This window comes from Rattus norvegicus, chromosome 1 (assembly GCF_036323735.1).
Source record: "Rattus norvegicus strain BN/NHsdMcwi chromosome 1, GRCr8, whole genome shotgun sequence".
NCBI classification, from domain to species: domain Eukaryota; kingdom Metazoa; phylum Chordata; class Mammalia; order Rodentia; family Muridae; genus Rattus; species Rattus norvegicus.
In genome coordinates this window covers 239,356,182-239,377,652 of record NC_086019.1, presented here as the reverse complement: position 1 = coordinate 239,377,652, position 21,471 = coordinate 239,356,182, and the positions used below count along the sequence as shown (strand labels likewise).

Sequence of the window (21,471 nt, the reverse complement as noted above, 5' to 3'; positions counted from 1 at the left end):
TTTACTATACATGTTTAGTTCACTTCTAGCCTTCCTTTGTTATTTATTCCCTCATTAAGTTCACTCCTCCCTGTGCTGCCTTGATTCAGACTCCTGTATAATATTGTCTTCAGCAACTATGGGTTGGGGGTCATGAACTACCTTAGTGTGCACTTGTCTCTACTAACTTCAAGAGATAGCTTTGCTGGGTATAAAATTTTGGTTGGCAGTTATATTCTTTTGGGGTTCTGTCATTACATGGATACCCGTCTTTTAGGGTTGCTAGTATGAGAGCTGGCGTTATTCTGTTTGCTTTCATAGGCAACCTAGTGCTTTTCCCTTTGTGTTTTTGATGTGTCGATTACAGTATGTGGTGAGGAAATTTTTCTCTGGTCATGTCTGCTTGGGGTTATAAATGCCTCTTACCTTTAAAATATCCTTTTCTTTATCTGGTTCTGAGAAAATTTTGCTGTAAGTTTGTTGAACAAATTATCTGTCTTTAGCTTTTAATCTTAGCTCCTTCTACCCACTGGATACTAAGATTTGTCCTTTTGGTTTTTGTTTGTTTTAAACTTACTTTATGTCTATGACTTCTATCTGCATGTACATCTGCATGCCAGAAGAGGGCATCGGATCCCATGTGGTGGCTGGAAACTGAACCTCTGGAAGGGCAGCCAGTGCTCTTAACCTCTGAGCCATCTCTCCAGCCTGAGGTTTCAGAGGTTTCAGATCCCATGCCCCAGTCTTGGACTTTGTGGTCATGCTGAGGGTTGTTTGTTGTCGTTTGCTGGTGTTGCCTTTTTCTTCTGTCTTTAATGTTCTCTCTTCTCGGTTGAGTCTGCCTTTGCAAATCGGTTCATTGAATCTTTCTTTTCTAACATTTCTATCTTTTTGAAAAGTCTCCTTGTGCACTGATAATGTATTAAGGAGTAAAAAATAGAGCAACTTTCTCTTGGAGTAGTTTGACCAAGAGGAAGCACAAGTTTGGATTCTCTACTTAAAACCCTTGTGTCTTCTCCCTCATACTTACAAAAGGCCCAGCTCTGTGTTTATTGACTAGCACAGAAAACACAGCGTGGAAGGAGATGAAAGATTCTTACGAAGTTTTACCAGGGGAGAAACTGTGTACTAACACAACTCCCCCAGAATACTACTCGAGACTGCAAACACATATTATTAACCTATATACCACATGCTGCCTCCAACATTTAGGGGGTATTTGTCTCATTTGTGATTGCTTTTAACCTATTGATCTCTTTTGGCATCTTATTAACTTAGCTGCAGGGTCCACCAAAAGTTCAGTCTTTTTGGACTTTAGAGATATTTTCAGGAAAAAAAAAAGTGTGTTACCTCGTCCTGCTGATTTTTTTCACTTGTACTGTTAGACCCCCCACCCTAAGTCCCCCATTTCCCCCAGTCCATTTTATCATCTTTTATTCCTCTGTTGTTGTCAAACTTACTCTCTGGGTCTAGTATTCAATTCATCTGATTGTTCGAGTCTCTGAGATCAATGGTCAGTTCTACTGCTGAGCTGTGTTCTCTCTGACGGGTCCCTGCCCACTTCAGAGTCTATGAACTCAGAAGGTGAGGCAGTGTCATCTTCTGGACAAGTCATGTCTTGCTTAGTACTCACTTCGGACTTTATTTGTGGATCAAAAAGAATTCTTTTTCAGGTTTATTTGTTTTTATTTTATGCACATGAGTGTTTTGCCTGTGTGTATGTAAGTGTACAACGCACTTGCCTGGTGCCCGGGGAGTCAGGAGAGAGCACCGATTAGTTATTCCTCCGCTGGCGAAATGAGCCAATTCAAGCCAGACTACATTCTGTTAAATGCAGGTTTATTGGGAAGCTGCTCTTCAGCAAGTTCACTGTCCCCAGGGTCTGAGGCCAGGGAAGTCACCATGGGGTGTGGGTGGGTTGGGGTAGAAAGAGAGGACTTGTGTTCAGAGAGAGAAGAGAAGGGGTCAGAGGAGGTCAGAATGTCTGGATTATATAGGGCAGAGCCTCTGGGGGAAGGGTAGGTAGCCCAGCCTTTGAGCTGGAAATTTCAGAGTTGGGGACAGGGTATGCCAGGTAGGGACTGAGGGATCCTGGGAGAACCCTGGAGGTCAGGTCTGCTTTGGTATGTAGGATATGCACCTCAGTCCCTTGGCCGCAGAATCTGAAACCAAACAAGCACCAGTTCTCTGGAACTGGAGTGCTCTTGAGGGTGGTTGTGAACCACCACATAAGTACTGAGAACCAAACACAAAATCTCTGGAAAACCAACAAGTGCTCTAAACCAGTGAGCCCTGGCTATGTCTCCAGCCCCTGTGGGTGGCTCTTTTTGAGTAGCCTGCCTTTGAGTGGTGAGTGTTCAATCTCCAATTCTGCTCAGAAAGAAAAAAAAGAAAGGAAGGAAGGAAGGAAAGAGTACAAGAGCTAGAAATTCACTGAACATCAATCAATACCTACAAATGTGTCACTGATCAAAAGATGGAAAATGAAAAAAGTGGTGCAGAGTGTATTATAAAATCACAAATTACTTTAAGTGTGAAACAGTAAATGATCGAGCTCAAAGAGGGTGGGGAAATAGGGAAATGGGAAAGAATTATTTTTTTTAAAAGAAAACAAGAAACAAAAAAATTTAAATCCTTGCAAATATGTGGTCTGAACAGTTTATCTGGTGGGTGCACCAGAGCCCCTCTGCCTTGCATCCCTGGTGTGGCTAGTGTTCTAGCTGTGGGTGTCCATCAGGTGCTTTGGGTCTGGAGGGAGTCACCACGGCACTGAGGTCAGGACAAGCAGCATCCCTGCCTTCCTACCCTCTCTAAACCCGTAAGTGCTGGTCTCAGTGCTGGAGAGATGCAGCTCTGGGTGTGTGCGTTCACGCTCTCTGGCAGCGCTGACAGGATCCAGGGCTTGATCCATCCAAGGATCTAGGTCTGCTCCCAGACATACAGGCTGAGGGCATCTGCTATGCGATTCACTGTCTGTGAAGTGGTGTTTTTGGTAGCAGGATCTAGAAAAGCCCTTCCTCGTCACTGCTGCCATGGGAAACACAGTGTCCTGTAAGGAGCTGCCTGGAAATATTGCCTCTGGTTAAACAGATTCCAGGAGCTGGCTCCGGAAGGTCTTCCAACATCTTTCTGCAGCGAGATTTTCCCAGTCCCTTTATTCCCAGCCAGAGAAAGAAGCACCCATTCGTTCAGCAGTATGAGAGATGGGGAGATATTGGTTTCCAGAGCCAGTTCAGTATGCGAAGGGAGGAAGTGAAGTACACTGGTCTGGACCAGCCCAGGGCTTTAGGAGTTTCATAAAATCAGGGGGAAATGGATAAGCCAACTATTCGTCTCCACTTTCAACGTTCCCACCAGCATCTCCTCACACCTCATATTTGACTCTCGGGGAAATTTTCTGGAGAGGCAGGAACTCTGGCCCTCTAGGTCTTACACTGAAGGCCATTTCTGTCCATGACACTTAATGATACTACGACATTCTGCTATTCCCCATGAGGGACTTTGTATCAAATTTCCCTCAGAAGTTGGCTCTAATAGCAGCTGTACCTGATTTTCCAGGACAGAGCTCCTCATAGGTATGAATAACTTCTGCACCGATAACATCCATAGAGAGGCGGCGTCAGTAATGTACTGGGGACTGAGAATCGCATAGGTGCTCCTGGAACTCTTGAAGGCTTGACATCACTGAGGACCTTGGCAAAGCTTCTGGAACAATCCTTGATCGACGTTAGCAACATTGCTTAATTGACTCACCAGGTGGAACTGGTTTAGGAAGAATAGAAGCCATAAAGAAAAGGCTCAAGGGAATTGTTCTGAGACTACACTTGCTAGATTGCTCCTAGGTGACTTGGTACAATGACCTAGGAGGACATGCTGGGGACAGCTTGTATTGGCTCGTTAGAACAAGTTACTGGACTGACCTGCTCGACTGACTTTCGAGAATTATCTTTTGGTGACTGGAAATCAGAGATACTTGAAGTCTGCACAGGAATGGACAAATGTTAAGACATCGAAGCTTTTTAACCCCTTAACAACTGGTATCGTCTAACAATGCTTGTTGCAAAAAATTTTGCATGGAGAAATGATGTGTTGTTTTAAGACCCTGGGAGAAAAGATAATTCTTAACTCGGAATTACTTTAAACTCTTAATGGAACGTTAAGTAACTTAGGCCTACTTATTTCTAAGATGACTCGAAGGGTTTGAAGTCAGGAAAATTATGATCAGGTCGCCCTTTTCAGAGTAGGCTGCTAGTTTGTTGAGGTTCACACTTGTCAAATTATTAATTGAATTGTACGGGTCCCATCTCTATGATGCTACATTGCAAAGAAAAAGAAACTTATGAAGAAACCTTGTATCCTCCCAACTCCCAGGGGCAGCACTGTCATCTGAGTTGTGCTGAAGAAGCACTTCATTTATGCTTAGAAGATGGCTGGCCTTCGTAGACAGGACCCTAGTCCTTTCCTAGCCCCTGTGGCCTTCGTTGAAAATAGAAGAGGTACAGGGAGTCTGTCAGGCTGAGATTGAAGTGTAGGTGCAAAGCAGAGAGAGGGTTGTGCACACACAATCCGGCCTGGATCTCACCTCCATTACACACACATTACTTTGGATGCCTGTTAAGCTCTGTTGTGGTAGGGCAGTTGTCAAAGTCCATCTTCCCAACGTCATGCACATGAGGACTGGGTGTGATATGAATGGTAATTACAGCATATTGGCTTTGTGGCTAGGATGAGACAAGGAATTTCCCTTATGTCATGTGTTTTTCTTGTGTAGGCTTTTAATGTTTCTTATCCAGTCGAGATGTACTAAACCAAAGGGACATTTCCTCTCAGAAAGTCTAAGAACCAGTAGCTACTGACAGTGCTAAAGTCCAGAAAGAATCGTTAGCACTCAACATGACTGAAACAGTTGTATTTATTGATTGAGTCCATGAGACATGCGGTTCTCATTTATCCTTGCAGCAATCGTTTTAACTAATGAATATTTTATTTTTTTTCATAAAATATATTTTGATCATATCCTCTCCCCTCTCCCACCTTCTCCCATAGCCTCCCTACCTTCCTGCCCACACAACTTTATGTTCACTTTTTTCTCAAAAAGGCCCCCCAATACAACAAAAAAAAATGAAATTAAAAGGCTCTAAAGTCAAGAATCCCAACAAGACAAAACAAAACAAAAATGAACTAGTCACCCAGAAACTTTCTCTCAAGAACAGTTTCAAAATAGAACAAAAACTAAAAAAACATGGAGTCTGTTTTTTTTATTGGCCCACTACTCCTGGACATGAGGCATGGCCTAGAATGTGGTCAATTCACCCAAGATGCTCCATCGGAGAAAATAGATTTTCCATTTTTGAGCAGGTATCAACTGTAAATAGCTTCTTAGTTAGAGGTGGGAACTCCATGATTTCAGTGCTGGGATTTTGGTCTGGTTTGAAACTATGCAGGTCTTGTGTGTGCTGTCTCTGTCATAGTCTCTGTAAGTTCATATGTGTATCCGTGTCGTTGTATTTGGAAAACACCGTTTTCTTAGAGTCACCACCACAATCCCTCCTCTTACAACCCTTCTACCTCCTCTTCCGCAGAGACCCCTGAGCTTTGAGGGGAGGGGTTTAATAAAGACACCCCATTTAGGGCTGAGTGCTCCAAACTGAGGCCCATTGTCTGTGTTAACTCCCCTCCATAGCAAGAAAACCCTTTGGTGAGGGTAAATGATTGGTTCTAATCTACAGGTATAGCAGTATGTCAGTAGAGTAATTTTATTGCTATGTTCCTTTAGCAGAATTAGTATTAGTTTTCCCCCAGAGGCCCATGACCTATCTAGTCTCAGGTTTTGGTGACTTTGGCAGTGTTGGGAATAGGTTGCATCTCCTGGCATGGGCTTTAAATTCAATAAAAACATGACTGGTTAATCCCATAACATTTGTACCACTGTTTTGCCAGTATATCCTGCAAGCAGATTTCTGTTGTAGATCACAGGCTTTGTAACTATTAACGTTTCCCTCCAGTAGCATGCAAAGTACCATGAACGCTACTCAGTAGAGGTGAAGCTTCTAGTTGGGCACCAGCTCAATACTCCATGTTTGGTGACATGAGTAAGCTGTGCCTTTAGCAACAGGGTCTTCCCATCACGTTATGGAGACTAATCAATAGCTTTGACAGTGGTGTGTGGTATTTGGGGGTTGTCTATGAGATTTCTTTGGCTAAGGACTCACCACAATACAACCCATTCCTGGCCATAGTGGTTTTAGTTGTTGGCATAAGATGACTAGCTGGGTTTTGTCTCCACCTTTATATGGTAATCCCATTTAATTTCCTTTTTATACATGTGTATATTTAGGATGCTTTTATGTGTATTTATCACATTAGGCTTCTTTATGGCTTTTCATTTATGTTAGTTGTTCCTCCCCATATTCCCTCCCTTGCCTTGTCATATGTAAGCAAAAAACCAATAAAGCAACAGCAGCAACAACAAAATGCCAAAACCAAAATGAGACAAATAGAAAAAATACTGTTGAGTTTGTTTTGTTTCAGCAAAATACTTCCTAATCTCTCCATGACTTTTACCATGAAGGGGTTTTAGATTTTGTCAACGGCCTTTTCTGCAGCTATTAGGTGATTGTATGGCTTCTGTCTTTCCATTTGTTTATATGGTGGATTACATTTTTGTATTTAAGAGTGTTGGACTATACCTACATCCCTGGAATGAAGCCTACTTGATTTCATGCATGATCCTTTAGATGTGTCTTGGCTTTAGTTTCTAAGTATTTTAATCAAGATTATTTTAATTCATGTTTATAAGAGAAATAGGTTTGTAATTCTCTTTTTTTTGTTGAATTTTTATGTGGTTTGAGTATTAGGGTTACTGTGGCCTCATAAAAGAATTGGCCAATGTTCCTTCTGTTTCTATTTTTTTGGAATAATTTGAAGAGTATTGGCATTAACTTCTTTAAAAGTCTGGTAGAATTCTGTGCTAAAATCATCTGACCTTGGGCTTTTTTTTAGTTGTGAAACTTCTAATGCTTTCTTCTATTTCCTTAGGGATTATAGATCTATTTAAATTGCTTATCTGACCCTGTCTGACTGAGATCAGTGTTTGTGTGATTTGTGAGGCAGTTCCTGGACCCCAACAGACCAATTTTTGTTGAGTAGTAAGTTGTTCAGTTTTAATAAGTTTGTACACTTTCTGCTGTTTCTGTTGTTGTTGCTATCCAGTCAGATAGAATGCATAGTATTATTTCAATTTTTTGGTATCTGTTTAGACTTGCTTTGTGTCTGAATATATGATCATTTTTACCTAAAGTTCCTTGAGCTGTTGAAAAGAAGGTATATTCTTTTGTGTTTAGGTGAAGTGTTCATAAGTATCTGTTAGGTCTATTTGGTTTATAATATTAGTTAGCTCCAGCATTTCTCTGTTTGGCTTTTGTCTGGATGACTCATCTATTGGCAACAGTGGGATACTGAAGTCTCACACTATCAGTGTACAAAGGTCAATATGTGATTTAATCTGTGGTAGTGTTTCTTTTATGAACTCAGGCTTCCTTTTGTTTGTTGTATAAATCTTAAGAATTGCAATGTCTTCTTGATAGATTCTTTCCCTTTGGTGAGAATGTAGTGTCTTTCCCTATCTCTTCCGATTAATTTTGGTTTGAATTCTATTTGTCAGATATTAAAATGGCTTGACCAGCTTGCTTCTTAGGTCTATTTGCTTGGGATATCTTTTTCCCTCCTTTTACTCTGAGGTAATATCTATCTGATGTTAAATTGTGTTTTTTTGGGTGCAGAAGGATGATTTTAGCATCCATTCTGTTAGTCTGCATCTTCGATTGGGGAGCTGAGGTGATTTGTGTTGAAAGATATCCATGAGAAGTGTTCGTTTCATTTTGTTTTAGTTTTGGTTTTTGAGGCAGGAGTTCTCTGTATAGCCTTGGTTGCTCTAGAACGCTGTAGATCAGGCTGGCCTCAAACTTAGAGTTCCACCTGCCTCTTAAGAGCTGGGATTAAAAGGGATTAAAGGTATGCTTCACCACCCAGTGTTTGTTTATTTCTGTTATGTTGTTGTTTTTCTTGTTGTTGTCATTGTTGTTGTTGTTGGTGGTGGTGGTGGTGAGAAGTGGGTGTGTGTGTGTGTGTGTGTTTTCCCTCTTTTGATTTGCTGGTCTTGAGTTAGTTATTCCTTGTGTTTTCTTGGATGTGGTCAGCCCCTTTAGGTTGGAATTTTCCACCTTCAGTAGGAATGGATTTGTAGATAGATATTGCTTAAATTTGGTTTAATTATGGAATGTCTCATTTTCTCCAACTATTGCGATTGAAAAGTTTGCTGAGAAAAGTAGTATGCTGGCATCTATGGTTTCTTTGAGTCTGAGCCTCGAGGTACCTCATTAGCATGGAGAACTCTTTCTTGAACCTATGTGGTCATGGGACACATTTGTTTTATGTGAGAAGCAGGGCCCCTGTCCAAGTCAGCAGTCTGGCACGGAGCTGGGAGTCACCTACGTCTCAGGTATGTGCCCACCAAGTCTCCGGGTCTCCACCTGCTCTACCATACCAAACTTCCTGGCATGGTTTGGTCTTTTCATAGTGTCCCAGGTTTCTTGGATGTTTTGTGCCAGGACTTTTTAGAGCTAACATTTTCTTCCAGAGTGACTTCGATGCCTTGGCTTCTTGTGATTTCTTCCATCTCTTGTGACTACAAGATAAGGATGTTGATGAAGCTTGCTGCTGAGTTTCCTGTTGGGGTTCCTAAATTTTTCCTTTCCACTTTTGCCTCACTTTGTGTTTTCCTTGTTGAATCTGTTTCCACTTTCAGGTCTTGAAGTGTTTTACTCATTTCCTTCCATTGTCGGTTTGTGTATCCATGGATTTCTTTAAAGACTTTATTCATTTCCTCTTTAAGAATCTCTATCATATTCATAAAGGTTATTTTACAGTCTTTGTCTTATGCCTCAGCTATGCTGCAATACTCAGGGCTTACTGTGGTAGAGTCACTGGGGCCAAGAAGAAACATATCATCCTGGCTATTATTGATTTTGTTTTATTATACTTTCTAGGTATCTGTATTGGGGATGATTTGTTGGGTAGGCGTTTTGCTCCCGGTTTCTGTTGCCCTCTCTGGTTCCTAGAAAGCTGTAGCAATGGCTGTGTGTTTCGTGATACGAAATCCTTCTGGAATCCTGTTAGGTGTGGCCACTAAGAGTTCTGGGTAAAATGTTTATCTAGGATGTTGGGAGCTAGGGTTGTTAGGAATGGGGATAGTCTTGGCTGGGAATGAGGACATCCATAGATGGGAGGAAAGCAGGGTGCTCTTCCAGGATCTGCTTAGTTCTCTGTAAATGGGGTCAGAGAGTAAGAAGAATTCACAATAAGTAGTCTGCTAGAGAGCTGGGGATGAGATCGGCAGATCAGATATGGAGGAGAGGAGGAAGACCTGAAGCTTCATTTTTAGCTCCACTGGGATGGCTTACTAGCTTTTCTGGTAGGCTTGCCTGGGGTTCCCAGGGAATGCTTGCAGGGGTTGGGGGCTGGGATAACAGGATGAGTAGGGTGGAAAGTTGGCAAAGCAAATCTGCATGATCCTTTGGAGATGGGGGACTGAGAGGAGGCCACAGCAGACAGCAATATGTCTGCTTCAGAAATAGGGGAGAGACTGGAGAGTTGGATTTAGCAAAGATGAAGATGTGGCGAAGATCCAAAGTTAGGTTCCCTGGCCAGAGTGGCCTCTGGTTTCCTAGGGAGCTGGGGGCTGGGATAATGGGTTGTGGGACAATCTGTGTGAATCACTGGAGGAGCTGGGGGCAGGGTAGAGAGGAGGCCACATCAGGTGACAGTCTGTTACAGAACTGGGGATGAGAGTTTGGGGGGATGGATTTGGAGAAAAGGAGGAGGAGGAGGAGGAGGAGGAGGAGGAGGAGGAGGAGGAGGAGGAGGAGGAGGAGGAGGAGGAGGAGGAAGAGGAGATTTATAGTTAACCTACCTGTCTCCCTAGTGGGAGTGGCATCATCAAGTCTTAGATGCAGTATCACAAAGGGTCAGTGGGGGAAGAGAGGGCGGGAGTAGTCACAAAGCTGGCACCCATATCTAATTCTGCATCCTGTCTTAACTCTGGTGGTCACCCAGGGTGTGAGTGTGACAGTATTAGATATGAACATAGTCTTTTACACATTGAAAGAGATTGAGAGTTGTAGTTCTCAGCTTAGACAAATCACATCAATACAGATTGTGTTGTGTTTTACCGGGTTTTGTTTGGTTTTGATTCCCACACACTACGGGATGCTCACCCTTATATTTCTTTCTGGCAAAATCATTTTTGTCCTTCAAAGTCCAGGTTGAATTTTACTTTTTTCATGATGCTTTCCCTGAGAGTTTTCAAACTAGATATGAGCCTAGGTAATATGTTTTGGTTATAAGCTTAGCCTTGTATGGGTTGGCTATCTCTCTAGCCTAATGGTATGTTTAGCCAAGCATGATTTCTATTGTGTAGCTGTTTTTCTGCAGGGACAAAGCTCTTTAAGTCTCCCTGGGCTGCATACATAGTGGGGTTATATCTGTCCTCTGGTCTCAGTTTCTTGTCCTCCCTTGAAACCCTTTTGACTTGTTTGTTGCTGTCGCAGCACACAATTTATATTACCTGGAACTCCATTTTCTCTCTCTTGATTATCTTCAGGGCTTCCCACACACCACATCCTCTATTGGTTAAAGAGCGGTACCAAAATGGCTACAGCTTTTGGCCTCACCCAGAAACTACACCTTCTGCACTGTTACTCCCATCTGGAGGTGGAGTGAATTGTTCTTCCCCTTGAGTCTGAGCTGACCCTAAAACTGGCTTTGGCAAACGGGCTTCAGGGAAAGTTATGCTGGGCCAATTCTAACCCCTTTCCACCCATTCTTTGAACTTGCCCAGATGCCATGAGTGCAAACATCTGCCAGGCTGCATAAAAAAAAAAAAAACCCAAACCAACAAACCACCACCACCAACAACAACAAAACTCAGATCTATCTGATGGAGCCCTTCCTAAGATGAGTGATTCCCATCCAATCCCCATCCAACCTAGCATCTCTGTGGATGTGCTAGCATCTCTGTGGATGTGCTAGCATCTCTGTGGATGTGCTAGCTAAGTCCCAGATGACAGCTGCTCAGCTGGCCCAGAATTGTGAGCTCAGAAAATTATTACTTTCAGCTAGTAAATGATGGGGCGGTTTGTTAAGCAGCCACAAATATTGATAAACTGGGTTTCGCCTCGTATATCATCTCTTTGGCAGAGCCCTTTCTGGCACTCTTTTTCTAGGCTTACATCAGAGATCCCAGAGGAACTGATAGTTCAGGATTTGAGTTACCTGCATATCGTCTCTGTTTCACACTAGAGTTAATTCTTTTCATTTATTATTGTTATTTTAAAAAGAGAACCCAATGCTTAATTTAAACAGTGTTGAGGATGAAACCTCACCTAGCACACGCTAGACAGAGACATTGCCACTAACTCATATCCCAGCCGAGCCTGTGCAAGGTGTGAAGGCAGGACCCTTGCTTTCTTTGTTTCTGAAGACAGGATTTCTCTGTGGAGCCCTGACTGTCCTGGACCTCACTCTATAGAATAGGCAGGACTCAAACTCGGAGATCTGCCTGCCTTTGCCTTAAAGAAGTGTGCCACCACCTTCCAGCTATCAGGACCCTATTTAATTACATACCCCATAGATTCTCAGAAAACATTGTTGAAGGACGGGAGGAATGCAGAAGTTGCCTCTTGTAGACTGTGTGTTCACTTTGTATCTGTTTGAGGAGTGATGCACTTCCTTTGTTTATTTTTCTCTCTCAACTCTTTGCTACACTTAAACGTCAAAAAATTGGGCATTGACTGCACCATTACTTATATTTCCTCAACAATACCGAGTCTGAGCTTCCTCATGTGCCGATGAGTGCTGACTGCGCCCTTTGCCCAGGGCAACACTCCTTGCCCCTTGTCATTTAGTATTGTTCACTTGCAGACTGAATCTACAGTCTCCCTTACCCATTTACCAGCTTCAAAGACTATAACTCAGAAGAGCAGCTGACAAACATGCCTACCTATCTACTTCTGTCTTCAGTAAGCGAGTTTATGTAGGCAAGGCAGCTCTGGCCTCTCCAAAGAATCACTAATGCTTCCCCATCCCATCCCCTACAAACATGTTTTACTTTTTCATTCTAAGGATTTTCTAGGGTAATTTAGCTCTTCATCTGATTAAACTAAAGCAAGAGTCTTTTATTTATTTATTTATTTATTTATTTATTTATTTATTTATTTATTGGATTTTTAAAAATTTACATTTCAAATGTTATTCCCTTTCCCAGTTTCCTGGACATAAGCCCCCTATCCCATCCCTCTCCCCTTCTTCTATAAGGGTGTTCCCCTCCCCATCCACCCCCCCACATTCCCTACATTGGGGGTCCAACCTTGGCAGGACCAAGGACTTCTCCTTCCCCTGGTGCCCCAACAAGGCCTTCTTCTGCAACAAATGCAGTTGGAGCCCTGGGTCAGTCCATGTATTGTCTTTGGGTAGTGGTTTAGTCCCTGGGAGCTCTGGTTGGTTGGCATTATTGTTCTGATGGGTTTGCAAGCCCCTTCAGCTGTTTCAATCCTTTCTCTAATTCCTCCAACAGGGATCCCATTCTCAGTTCAGTGGTTTGCTGCTGACATTCACCCATGTATTTGACATACTCTGGCTGTGTCTCTCAGGAGACATCTATATCCGGTTCCTGTCAGCATGCCCTTCTTAGCTTCATCAATCTTATCTAGTCTTGGTGACTAAATATATATGGGGCACATGTGGGACAGGCTCCGAATGGCTGTTCCTTTAATCTCTGCTCCAAACTCTGCCTTCATATCTACTCCTTTGAATATTTTTGTTCCTCCTTTTAAGAAAAAGTGAAACATCTGTACTTTGGTCATCCTTCTTTTTGAGCTTCATGTGGTCTGTGTATTGTATCTTGGTTAATTCAAGCTTTTGGGCTAATATCCACTTATCAGTGAGTGCATACCATGTGTGGTTTTTTTTGGGATTGACTCAGGATGATATTTTCTAGTTCCATCCATTTGCCTATGAATTTCATGAAGTCATTGTTTTTGATAGCTGAGTAGTACTCCATTGTGTAGATGTACCACATTTTCTGTATCCATTCTGCTGTTGAAGGGCATCTGGGTTCTTTCCAGCTTCTGACTATTATAAATAAGATTGCTATAAACATAGTGGAGCACGTGTCTTTGTTGTATGTTGGACCATCTTTTGGGTATGTTGGGAGGAGAGGTATAGCTGGGTCCTCAGGTAGTGCAATGCCCAATTTTCTGAGGAACCTCCAGACTGATTTCCAGAGTGGTTGTACCAGCTTGCAATCTCATCAACAATGGAGGAGTGTTCCTCTTTCTCCGCATCCTCGCCAGCATCTGCTGTCATCTGAGTTTTTGATCTTAGCCATTCTGACTAGTGTGAGGTGAAATCTCAGGGTTGTTTTGATTTGCATTTCCCTGATGACTAAGGATGTTGAGCATTTCTTTAGGTGTTTCTCAGTCATTCGGCATTCCTCAGCTAAGAATTCTTTGTTTAGCTCTGAACCCCATTTTTTAATAGGGTTATTTGGCTCTCTGCAGTCTAACTTCTTGAGTTCTTTGTATATTTTGGATATGAGCCCTCTATCAGTTGTAGGATTGGTAAAGATCTTTTCCCAATCTCTTAGGTGCCATTTTGTCCTAATGACAGTGTCCTTTGCCTTACAGAAGCTTTGCAGTTTTATGAGATCCCATTTGTCAATTCTTGATATTAGAGCATAAGCAATTGGTGTGTTTTTTCTTTTTCCAGGAAATTTTCTCCAGTGCCCATGTGATTGAGACTCTTCCCCACTTTTTTTTTCTATTAGTTTGAGTACATCTGGTTTGATGTGGAAGTCCTAGATCCACTTGGACTTAAGCTTTGTAAAGCGCAATAGGAATGGATTGATTTGCATTCTTCTACCTGCTGACCTCCAGTTGAACCAGCACCATTTGTTGAAAATGCTATCCTTTTTCCATTGTATAATTTTAGCTCCTATGTCAAAGATCAAGTGACCATAGGTATATGGGTTCATTTCTGGGTCTTCAATTCTATTTCACTGATTTACCTGCCTGTCTCTGTGCCAATATTATACATTTTTTTATCACTATTGCTCTATAATACTGCTTGAGGTCCCCCAGAAGTTCTTTTACTGTTGAGTATAGTTTTCATGAAGCAAGATTCTTAAAGCTAAGTTAGTTTTGTGATGGCAGAAACTGTACCTGGTGGAAGGCATTCTCTCGTGGAATCCACGAGTCCTGGCTAGTCAGGGACATTATGACGGTTTTCTGATACTTTCTCCTTTAATGATGTTCTCGACACTCTTTATAAAGCTGCTGCTGTCTCCCTTATGAAGAATTGAAATATATTTTTTTTAGCATCATGAGATGAGATTGTATGGTTTGAAATTTTGGGAGTTTCACTATCCCCTCTATTTATAATGCTTATATCTCAATGGTTGAGTCTCTCACGAAGCCTACCCTCTGCCACTGCAAATCCTGAGTCTCTACAGCCTGGCTGGTTGGCACTTAGCAGGAATGACAACCTGTCCATTGTTTACTAGCGCTCTGACCTAGTAGAGCTGATGTGAAGCAGTAGTTAGAAATTTGAATTGATCAACCTCTCAACTGATACATAGGAATGGAAAATATTCTGTTCTCAGATCACATCTCCAGTTCCTTGTACCTATTTGCAAAATCAACAGGCTTGGCAACTCGGTAACAGTTACTGGCAAATTAGACTTATCAAACCCCATATGTAAATGTCAGCATAATTATCCAATTCTAAAGAATTTTTATCACTGGGGTGCATCTAAGGTTTAGCTCACCCTGGCGTAACAGATAGCTAAACCTGTTGTTTGATTATCAAAGTGAGTTATTGCATGTAGAACTTTGATCCATTAGCTCTGACTCACTTTACGCCCCAAAGCCCCACACACTTAACCCCTGAATAAGAAGCTCAACCATGATGTAATCGGAGATGAGTCCACTCTTCAGGATTCTGAGGGGGGAAACAGGAACTGATCTTATCAGCTCTTGGTTGATTGTGTCTGCCCTGTGATGCATTAGATGGTGGCCTTATGCATAAGCAGAGTGCATTTCATCAGCCTCCTTGAGAAATGCCTGAATTCATCCCTGAAAAGTTTACTTTTGTATCACAAAAGTAGAACGTGATGATTACAAGAAAAAATGTAATATGATGAAATGAATGAAAGAAAGAAAAGGAAGGAAGGAAGGAAGGAAGAAAGGAAGGAAAAGCCGCTCTTCAAATACCTCCCTAACAAGCATTTTGAGCATTTTGAAATGTATTGTTGTAAGCTATCTCTGCCTCGTCTTCCTCTTTATATTTTAATTAGTTTTAAAATGCCTACTTATTTGTTTTGAAGCCAAAAGATGGGATGGAGGTCAGGGTGGGGGCATATATCTTGGAGGAATGTATGGATACAATGTGAGTATTTTAGAGGTTGTTAAAAATGACCTGAATTAGCACACACCTTTAATCCCAGCACTCAGGAGATAGAGGCAGGCAAAAAGTTTGAGGTCAGCCTGGTGCACAGAGAAACCCTGTCCTGAAAAACAGAAACAAACCAAGGCAAACCATGATTTGTCACTCCAACCACTGCTTATAGTTCCAGACTGAGTCATTCTGAGTCTATTTCAGCTGTCTCTTTGGCCATTGAGACCTACTTCCCTAAGTACTGATTGAACTAATTGTCTATAATTATAAAATTATATTTTTTATTTTATGATTATAAAATTATATAATTGTCTATGATTATAAAAATACTTGGCTAGACATAGTGAATCAGAAGTCACATGGTCTGAATAAGTCCCAGAGCCTTTCTTAGGCAATAAAATCATGACTTTTCTTTTCCTAATGGATTTCTGTGAGCTACAGGTCTTTTATCTTCCTGCTTTTAACTATGTCTTGAAGTTGAAGTTTCATAAAATTCGACATTCCATTAGAGAGATTTCGATAGCCTTTGAAATGAAGGAATAACTATTGGATTAGAGGTGATTGGTGAATGGGATGGTGTTTGCAATCCTGTAATTGAGCTAAGCTGAGGAACTGTTGTCCTCGACTGGCTGTGTCTTTGGATAGGCAAGAGGGTTTACTCTAGTCGCAAGTGCATGACCTTAGTGCTTAACATATAAATGTTTATTTCTTCCCACGGAAAGTGTATACCTGGTGAGTTTCTGAGGTTTGTTTCTTCCATCTGCATCTAGTATGCTTGGCAGTTAAGTTTACAGTGTAGAAAGAGCGAGCAGGTGGAGCTTACACATCCCCTCTACTGCCTCCGTGTCATTGACTCTAGAAGTGACGCATGCACCTGATACCCACAGCCCATTGGCTTGCAACTACCAGAGGGGAAAGCATAACTTTGCTCTCTGCTCATGAAGAAGTGGAGAACCAGATACAAACAAGTTCAGCAAGTTTTCACAGTGACCACAGGCAAGCAGCCACATAACTTCTGTTTGCCTCTTGGCTGAGTGACAAGTCCTTAGATTTCCTTTTTAGAGTCACAGAGTCTAAATGTTTCATTTCTTCTTTTACGTTTTAAATTTTATTTATTTTTATTTCTTGAGGACATTGGTGTTTTGCCTGCAGGTATGTCTGTAGGAGGGCGTCGGACTCCCTGGGTAACTGGGTTACAGACAGTTGTAAGCTGCTGTGTGGGTGCTGAGAATTATTCTTTAGTCCTTTAGAAGAGCAGCCAGTGCTCTTAACCACTGAATCATCTCTCCAGCCCCTCCCCCAACCCCGATTTCTTCTTAGGGTAGCTTTTGGGGGTTAGATTACATTGTATGCATTAGCTCATTATGACTTCGGGATTCTCATATCTATTAAGAGCAAAAGGCACGTGTTCATGTTGCATAGTGAAATTGAGAGCTCACAAGAGGACCAAAGACAGATAATCTTGTCCTTAGACTCTAGTTTGGCTATTATGTCCTTCCATTTTTTATTTTCTCTGTGATAGTTTGTTGTTGTTGTTTCTTTGTCTGCTTGTTTGGTTGGTTTTTAATTTAAATATATATTGAGGACAAGAAAAATACTATCCTCATAAAGTTATTGGGACCACTAAATGAGGCAATTTGTAGAATGTTTTTGTAACACGGCCCAGCATGTATTAGGAGTTCACCAGGTTTACTTTATAGTGATTTCTTTTAAATGGTGACTTTGCTTGTATTGGCTTTGTAAGTATCTACCTGTAAGGTCTCGGAAGACTGTCATTGTTTTAATTATTGTCTCATTCCAGTTAGATAAGTCAGCCCATCTCATGCAAATCTCTAATCTACTAACCCACAAAACAGAGTTAGGGTGTGCTGGAGACTTGGGAGTGAACCTCCACGCCTCAGATTTGTGCTTCATAAGCTTGGACCCTTCCCTGCCCCATCTTAGTTCCAACACCTGACACCTGAGATGGATCCTGCCTTTGGCTTCTTCAGGCTCCTAAATCCTGTCTGCTTTTCCTGCACTGAATTTCATTCATAGACTGATTTATGGCCCCTAAACTTTGAGGGAATCCAAGTTAGGCAAGAGAGTCCATCTTTACTCTCAACTACTCCAGATCTAAGGTCCACCTCAGTTTCTGGTTAGCAAAGGACTGGCCTGCTCTGACATCCAGGTGATTGAAGAAAGTAAAAGGGTATGGTATTGGCTACTGGGTCCAAACACTGATGACTTTTGGCAATTTTACTCTTTCTTGCTATTCTGGGGCCAAAAGCCAATGACTTAGGGAAATTAACTCCTGTTGATGACAGCAGGGGATTAAAAAGAGAAGCATAGTTACTTAGGATCTTTTCTCTTTGGCTCAGGAGCCTCTAGGCAAGAGGCTCAGATTTCATTAACTCTTCATGAGGCAGAAAGAAAAGAAAAGGAGAGAGAGAGAGAGAGAGAGAGAGAGAGAGAGAGAGAGAGAGAGAGAGTGTGTGTTTCAGAAACACACAGAGATACTTGCACACTGGGTGAAGCAGAAAGGGCTGCACCAAGCCTTAGTTTTGCTTTTAGCTTTTTATAGCTTTTTAGACAAAAAGTTCTCTATGTAAGAAAAAAAATCTCATGGATAAAATGTTACACAAAAGGTTAGTTACAGGAGGATGTCTATAGTAAGGTCAAAGCAGTGTTTCATTCTATAAGTTCATTATAAGTTCAAAGAACCAGTTTCACATGGCCTTGCTTTATCATAGTGCTTATCTATGGTTTCTTCCTTAGACCTTACCTAGAATTAATGGTTTTTCCATCATCACAAATCTGCCCCAAGCCTATTTGCCTTCTAGTGCAATTATGAAAGTTCATTGTGTTCCTTATTATGCAACCTTTACTTACTATTCTATGAGGAAGGGACACATTCTATTCTTGATTCTAATTTTATTACATCTTTCAGGCAAAATAACTAAAACATCTCCTTAAGCTTTCTTCCTAAAATTATTTTACTCAAATCAGGAATCCTATGAAGTCATTAATTCATATAAACGGCATTAATTCATGAAAGTTTATCTTTATGTTGATCTGCAGGGAATTTGCCCAGTATGGTGGGCTGTCATGCAGGAAGTAATCATATCAGGCAGTAGGGACTCCTGGTGTCCATTCACACTGAGCCAAAATAATGAGGAATATAGCAATGACTAATATGAGAAAGCATATCAGTAGCAAGAAGTACACCTAGGGCAACATCTCTGGGGTCATGCTTCACTAGAGTGCAACCATCACAGGGGAACAAGATGGTGGGCCATCTCCAGTCAGCTCACTTGCCCACTGTAGTTCTTCCTGCATGGCATCCTCCAGAGCTTAGTGGCAAGCTAAGTAGACTCTACTTTCAAGGGACTTCATATTTTAGATGTTATCTTGCCTTTATCACTAACTAAATCCATGACAGATCTGCAGTGACAAGTCCTCCTTACTCAAGCTCTTTCTAGGAGGTACACATAAGCAAGAATATTTCCCTCCATGGTTCAAGATCTTACAGGAGCTCTCCTTGGAATGTAAAGGAACAGTCACAGCAAAAGAGGATAAATGAAATGGTATGTGGCTCCTGAATAGGAATCGTGATGACTAACTGTGGTTTTCACCGTGATTAGATGAGGAAATTTCTAGAGCATTAGTGAGGATACCTTTGGGCATGTCTGCAAGAAACTTTCTAAAGAAGATTAACTCAAAAGGGAAGACCCACCCTGAGTAGGCAGTATCAGGCCATGGACTGGAGTTCAGACTGAACAAAGGAGAAAAAGAAACTGGCTTCCACCATGAGTGCTAGCATCCACCTCTCTCTCTGCTGCAGATTTTAGTCATTCCTCCCACTATGACTTCCTCGAAAAGATACTGTACCCTCATACCCGGAGAAACCCCTCAAGCTGCTACTTGTTGGATGGTCTCCCTATCATGAAGGTAGCGAATATAGACACTATGAGGCTCCCATTTCCTTTTGCTTCTTGGTGAATCTAACGGGGGATTCTGCATGTATGTGGATGGGTTGTGCTCTAAGCAGGGAAGTGAGTGGTTCTCACCAGGTGAATCTCACCCTCAGACCTTCTTCTGATCAGCACATGGATGGCAATATACCTCATTTGACCTCTCCTTTATTTGTCGTGTCTCTTAGAGAAAGTGTTGTGTGAGTCTGGCCTTTTTTCTTTTTCTTTTTTCTTTTGACTCTTCCTATCTCTACCTTTATCAAGGATAGCTTGGTGCTTTTCCCATAAGCCCACAGTCTAAGCAGGAGATGCCAAGTTTCTGAGATTTATGTGGTGGCAAAGAGTTTTATGAAAAGATATTGTTACCCTGTCTCTGAAATGAAGACAAATGCGGTTGTTGCCTGTTTTCTTCCAATCTGCCTTTATAATCTTGTATGGCAAACACACCACATTTGTCACTGACAAAATGAAATAAATTCTTATCCGTTGTTTTGGAAAAGGATAAATCACCAGACAATAATTTCCAAACACTCTGGAAAAGGTTATATAGATCCCCAGTGCTAATCACAAGTGCAGAAATGGTGAGGTTTTTACAATTCCAATTTTATCTCTTTTCACTGGGCAGCTTATCAAAGCTTGATAGGGAGATCTTTGGAACTTGGCATAAGACACGGGCTAAGAGGAAACTATGCTCTAGGGGTTTGACTGTACAAACACCTACCCCTCTTAGACACTTACATAATATAGCAACTGACATCTGGTTATAAAGTTAGCAAAGAGCTTTTTAAAAAATATATTGTCTCCATGATGTCTTAAAAAGATATGCTCCTGTTAGGTAGTTTTCCAACCCCAAGCCGAGGAAAGTAACCACTAGTAACCTTCAAGTTCAAGTCCCAGCCTTCCTCATGCCTCCATGGCTCTGCTTATGTTTTCTGTTGTCTCTGGGGCAAGGCTGAAGTCAGCTGGGTAGAAAAATTCTCGACACTGGTAGTTTTTTTCATTCTTTGGGTAAAATGTTTAACACCTAGTGGGTGTCTTTTGAAGGGTACGTGGGCTTGGTGGATTTTCTAGGATGCCGAGTAACATGTTCTTCCAGGCTCTTAGCCTTCTGCTTTCTGGCACTGTGATGGTTACTAGGTCTTTGCTCAGAGACTGGAGCGTTCCATTGCATGGTAGAATGTCCCTAGCTGTGACCCCCAGACTCACTGTAAGATAAATATAGCATATAGCCTTAACAGAGACATCCAAATTCCTGATGGCAGCAGAAGGGGTTTCTCTTCCAGATCAAGGCTAACCTGAGACAAGAGAAGAGGTGAAAACTTTCAGTGTTTTGAGGTTCGAAGTAATCTCCTCCCATTCCTGTGTGATGTCTCCAAGTGTCAGTCCACCTGCTCTGTGTATGTAAAACTAATTTCTTTTATGAAAATCATTGTGTCAAACGGCTCAGGACTTTACATTTTAAAGCACTGGGGTAAGGTGGCTCAGTTGTTAAAATGCCTGCTATATAAGCATGAGGAACTAAGTGGAGTCCCAATGCCTACTTAAAAATGAGGCAATGGTGCCATGTAGTTGTAATCCCACCATTAGGGTTGTTGAGACGGACAGTTCCCTGGGACTTGCTAAACAAGCCCCAACCCAGTAAGAGGCCATGTCTCAAAACTACAAATGGGTGATTTCTGAGGAATAACGTACAAGGGTGATCTCTGCCTCCACTTACACACACACACACACGCGCGCGCACACACACACACACACACACACACACACACACACACAGCTCCCAATACACACAAGCATACCTACACGGAGCAACATGTTCATACAACTTGCACCAAATGTTCGCAGAGACCATTTGGCACATACAGAATTTGCTGCTTAGAATGTCAACATTTTTCAAAGTGTGGAAGGTCCAGTGCTTGTTTTTATGAGACTAGGATTGGGCAGGATCTTAGTGGACTATAGCAGAGACACCTCCAGGGAGCCCAGAAAGCAAAGAGTCTTCAGGGCTGAGATAACTTTTGGAATCACT

General features: G+C 41.8%; 1 protein-coding gene across 18 annotated transcripts in view; it reads left to right on the top strand.

The window, feature by feature from the left end:
* Asah2 (N-acylsphingosine amidohydrolase 2) overlaps positions 1 to 21,471 on the top strand; it is a 107,605-nt gene that overhangs the window by 8,946 nt on the left and 77,188 nt on the right. The gene's annotated exons all lie outside the window — the stretch shown is intronic.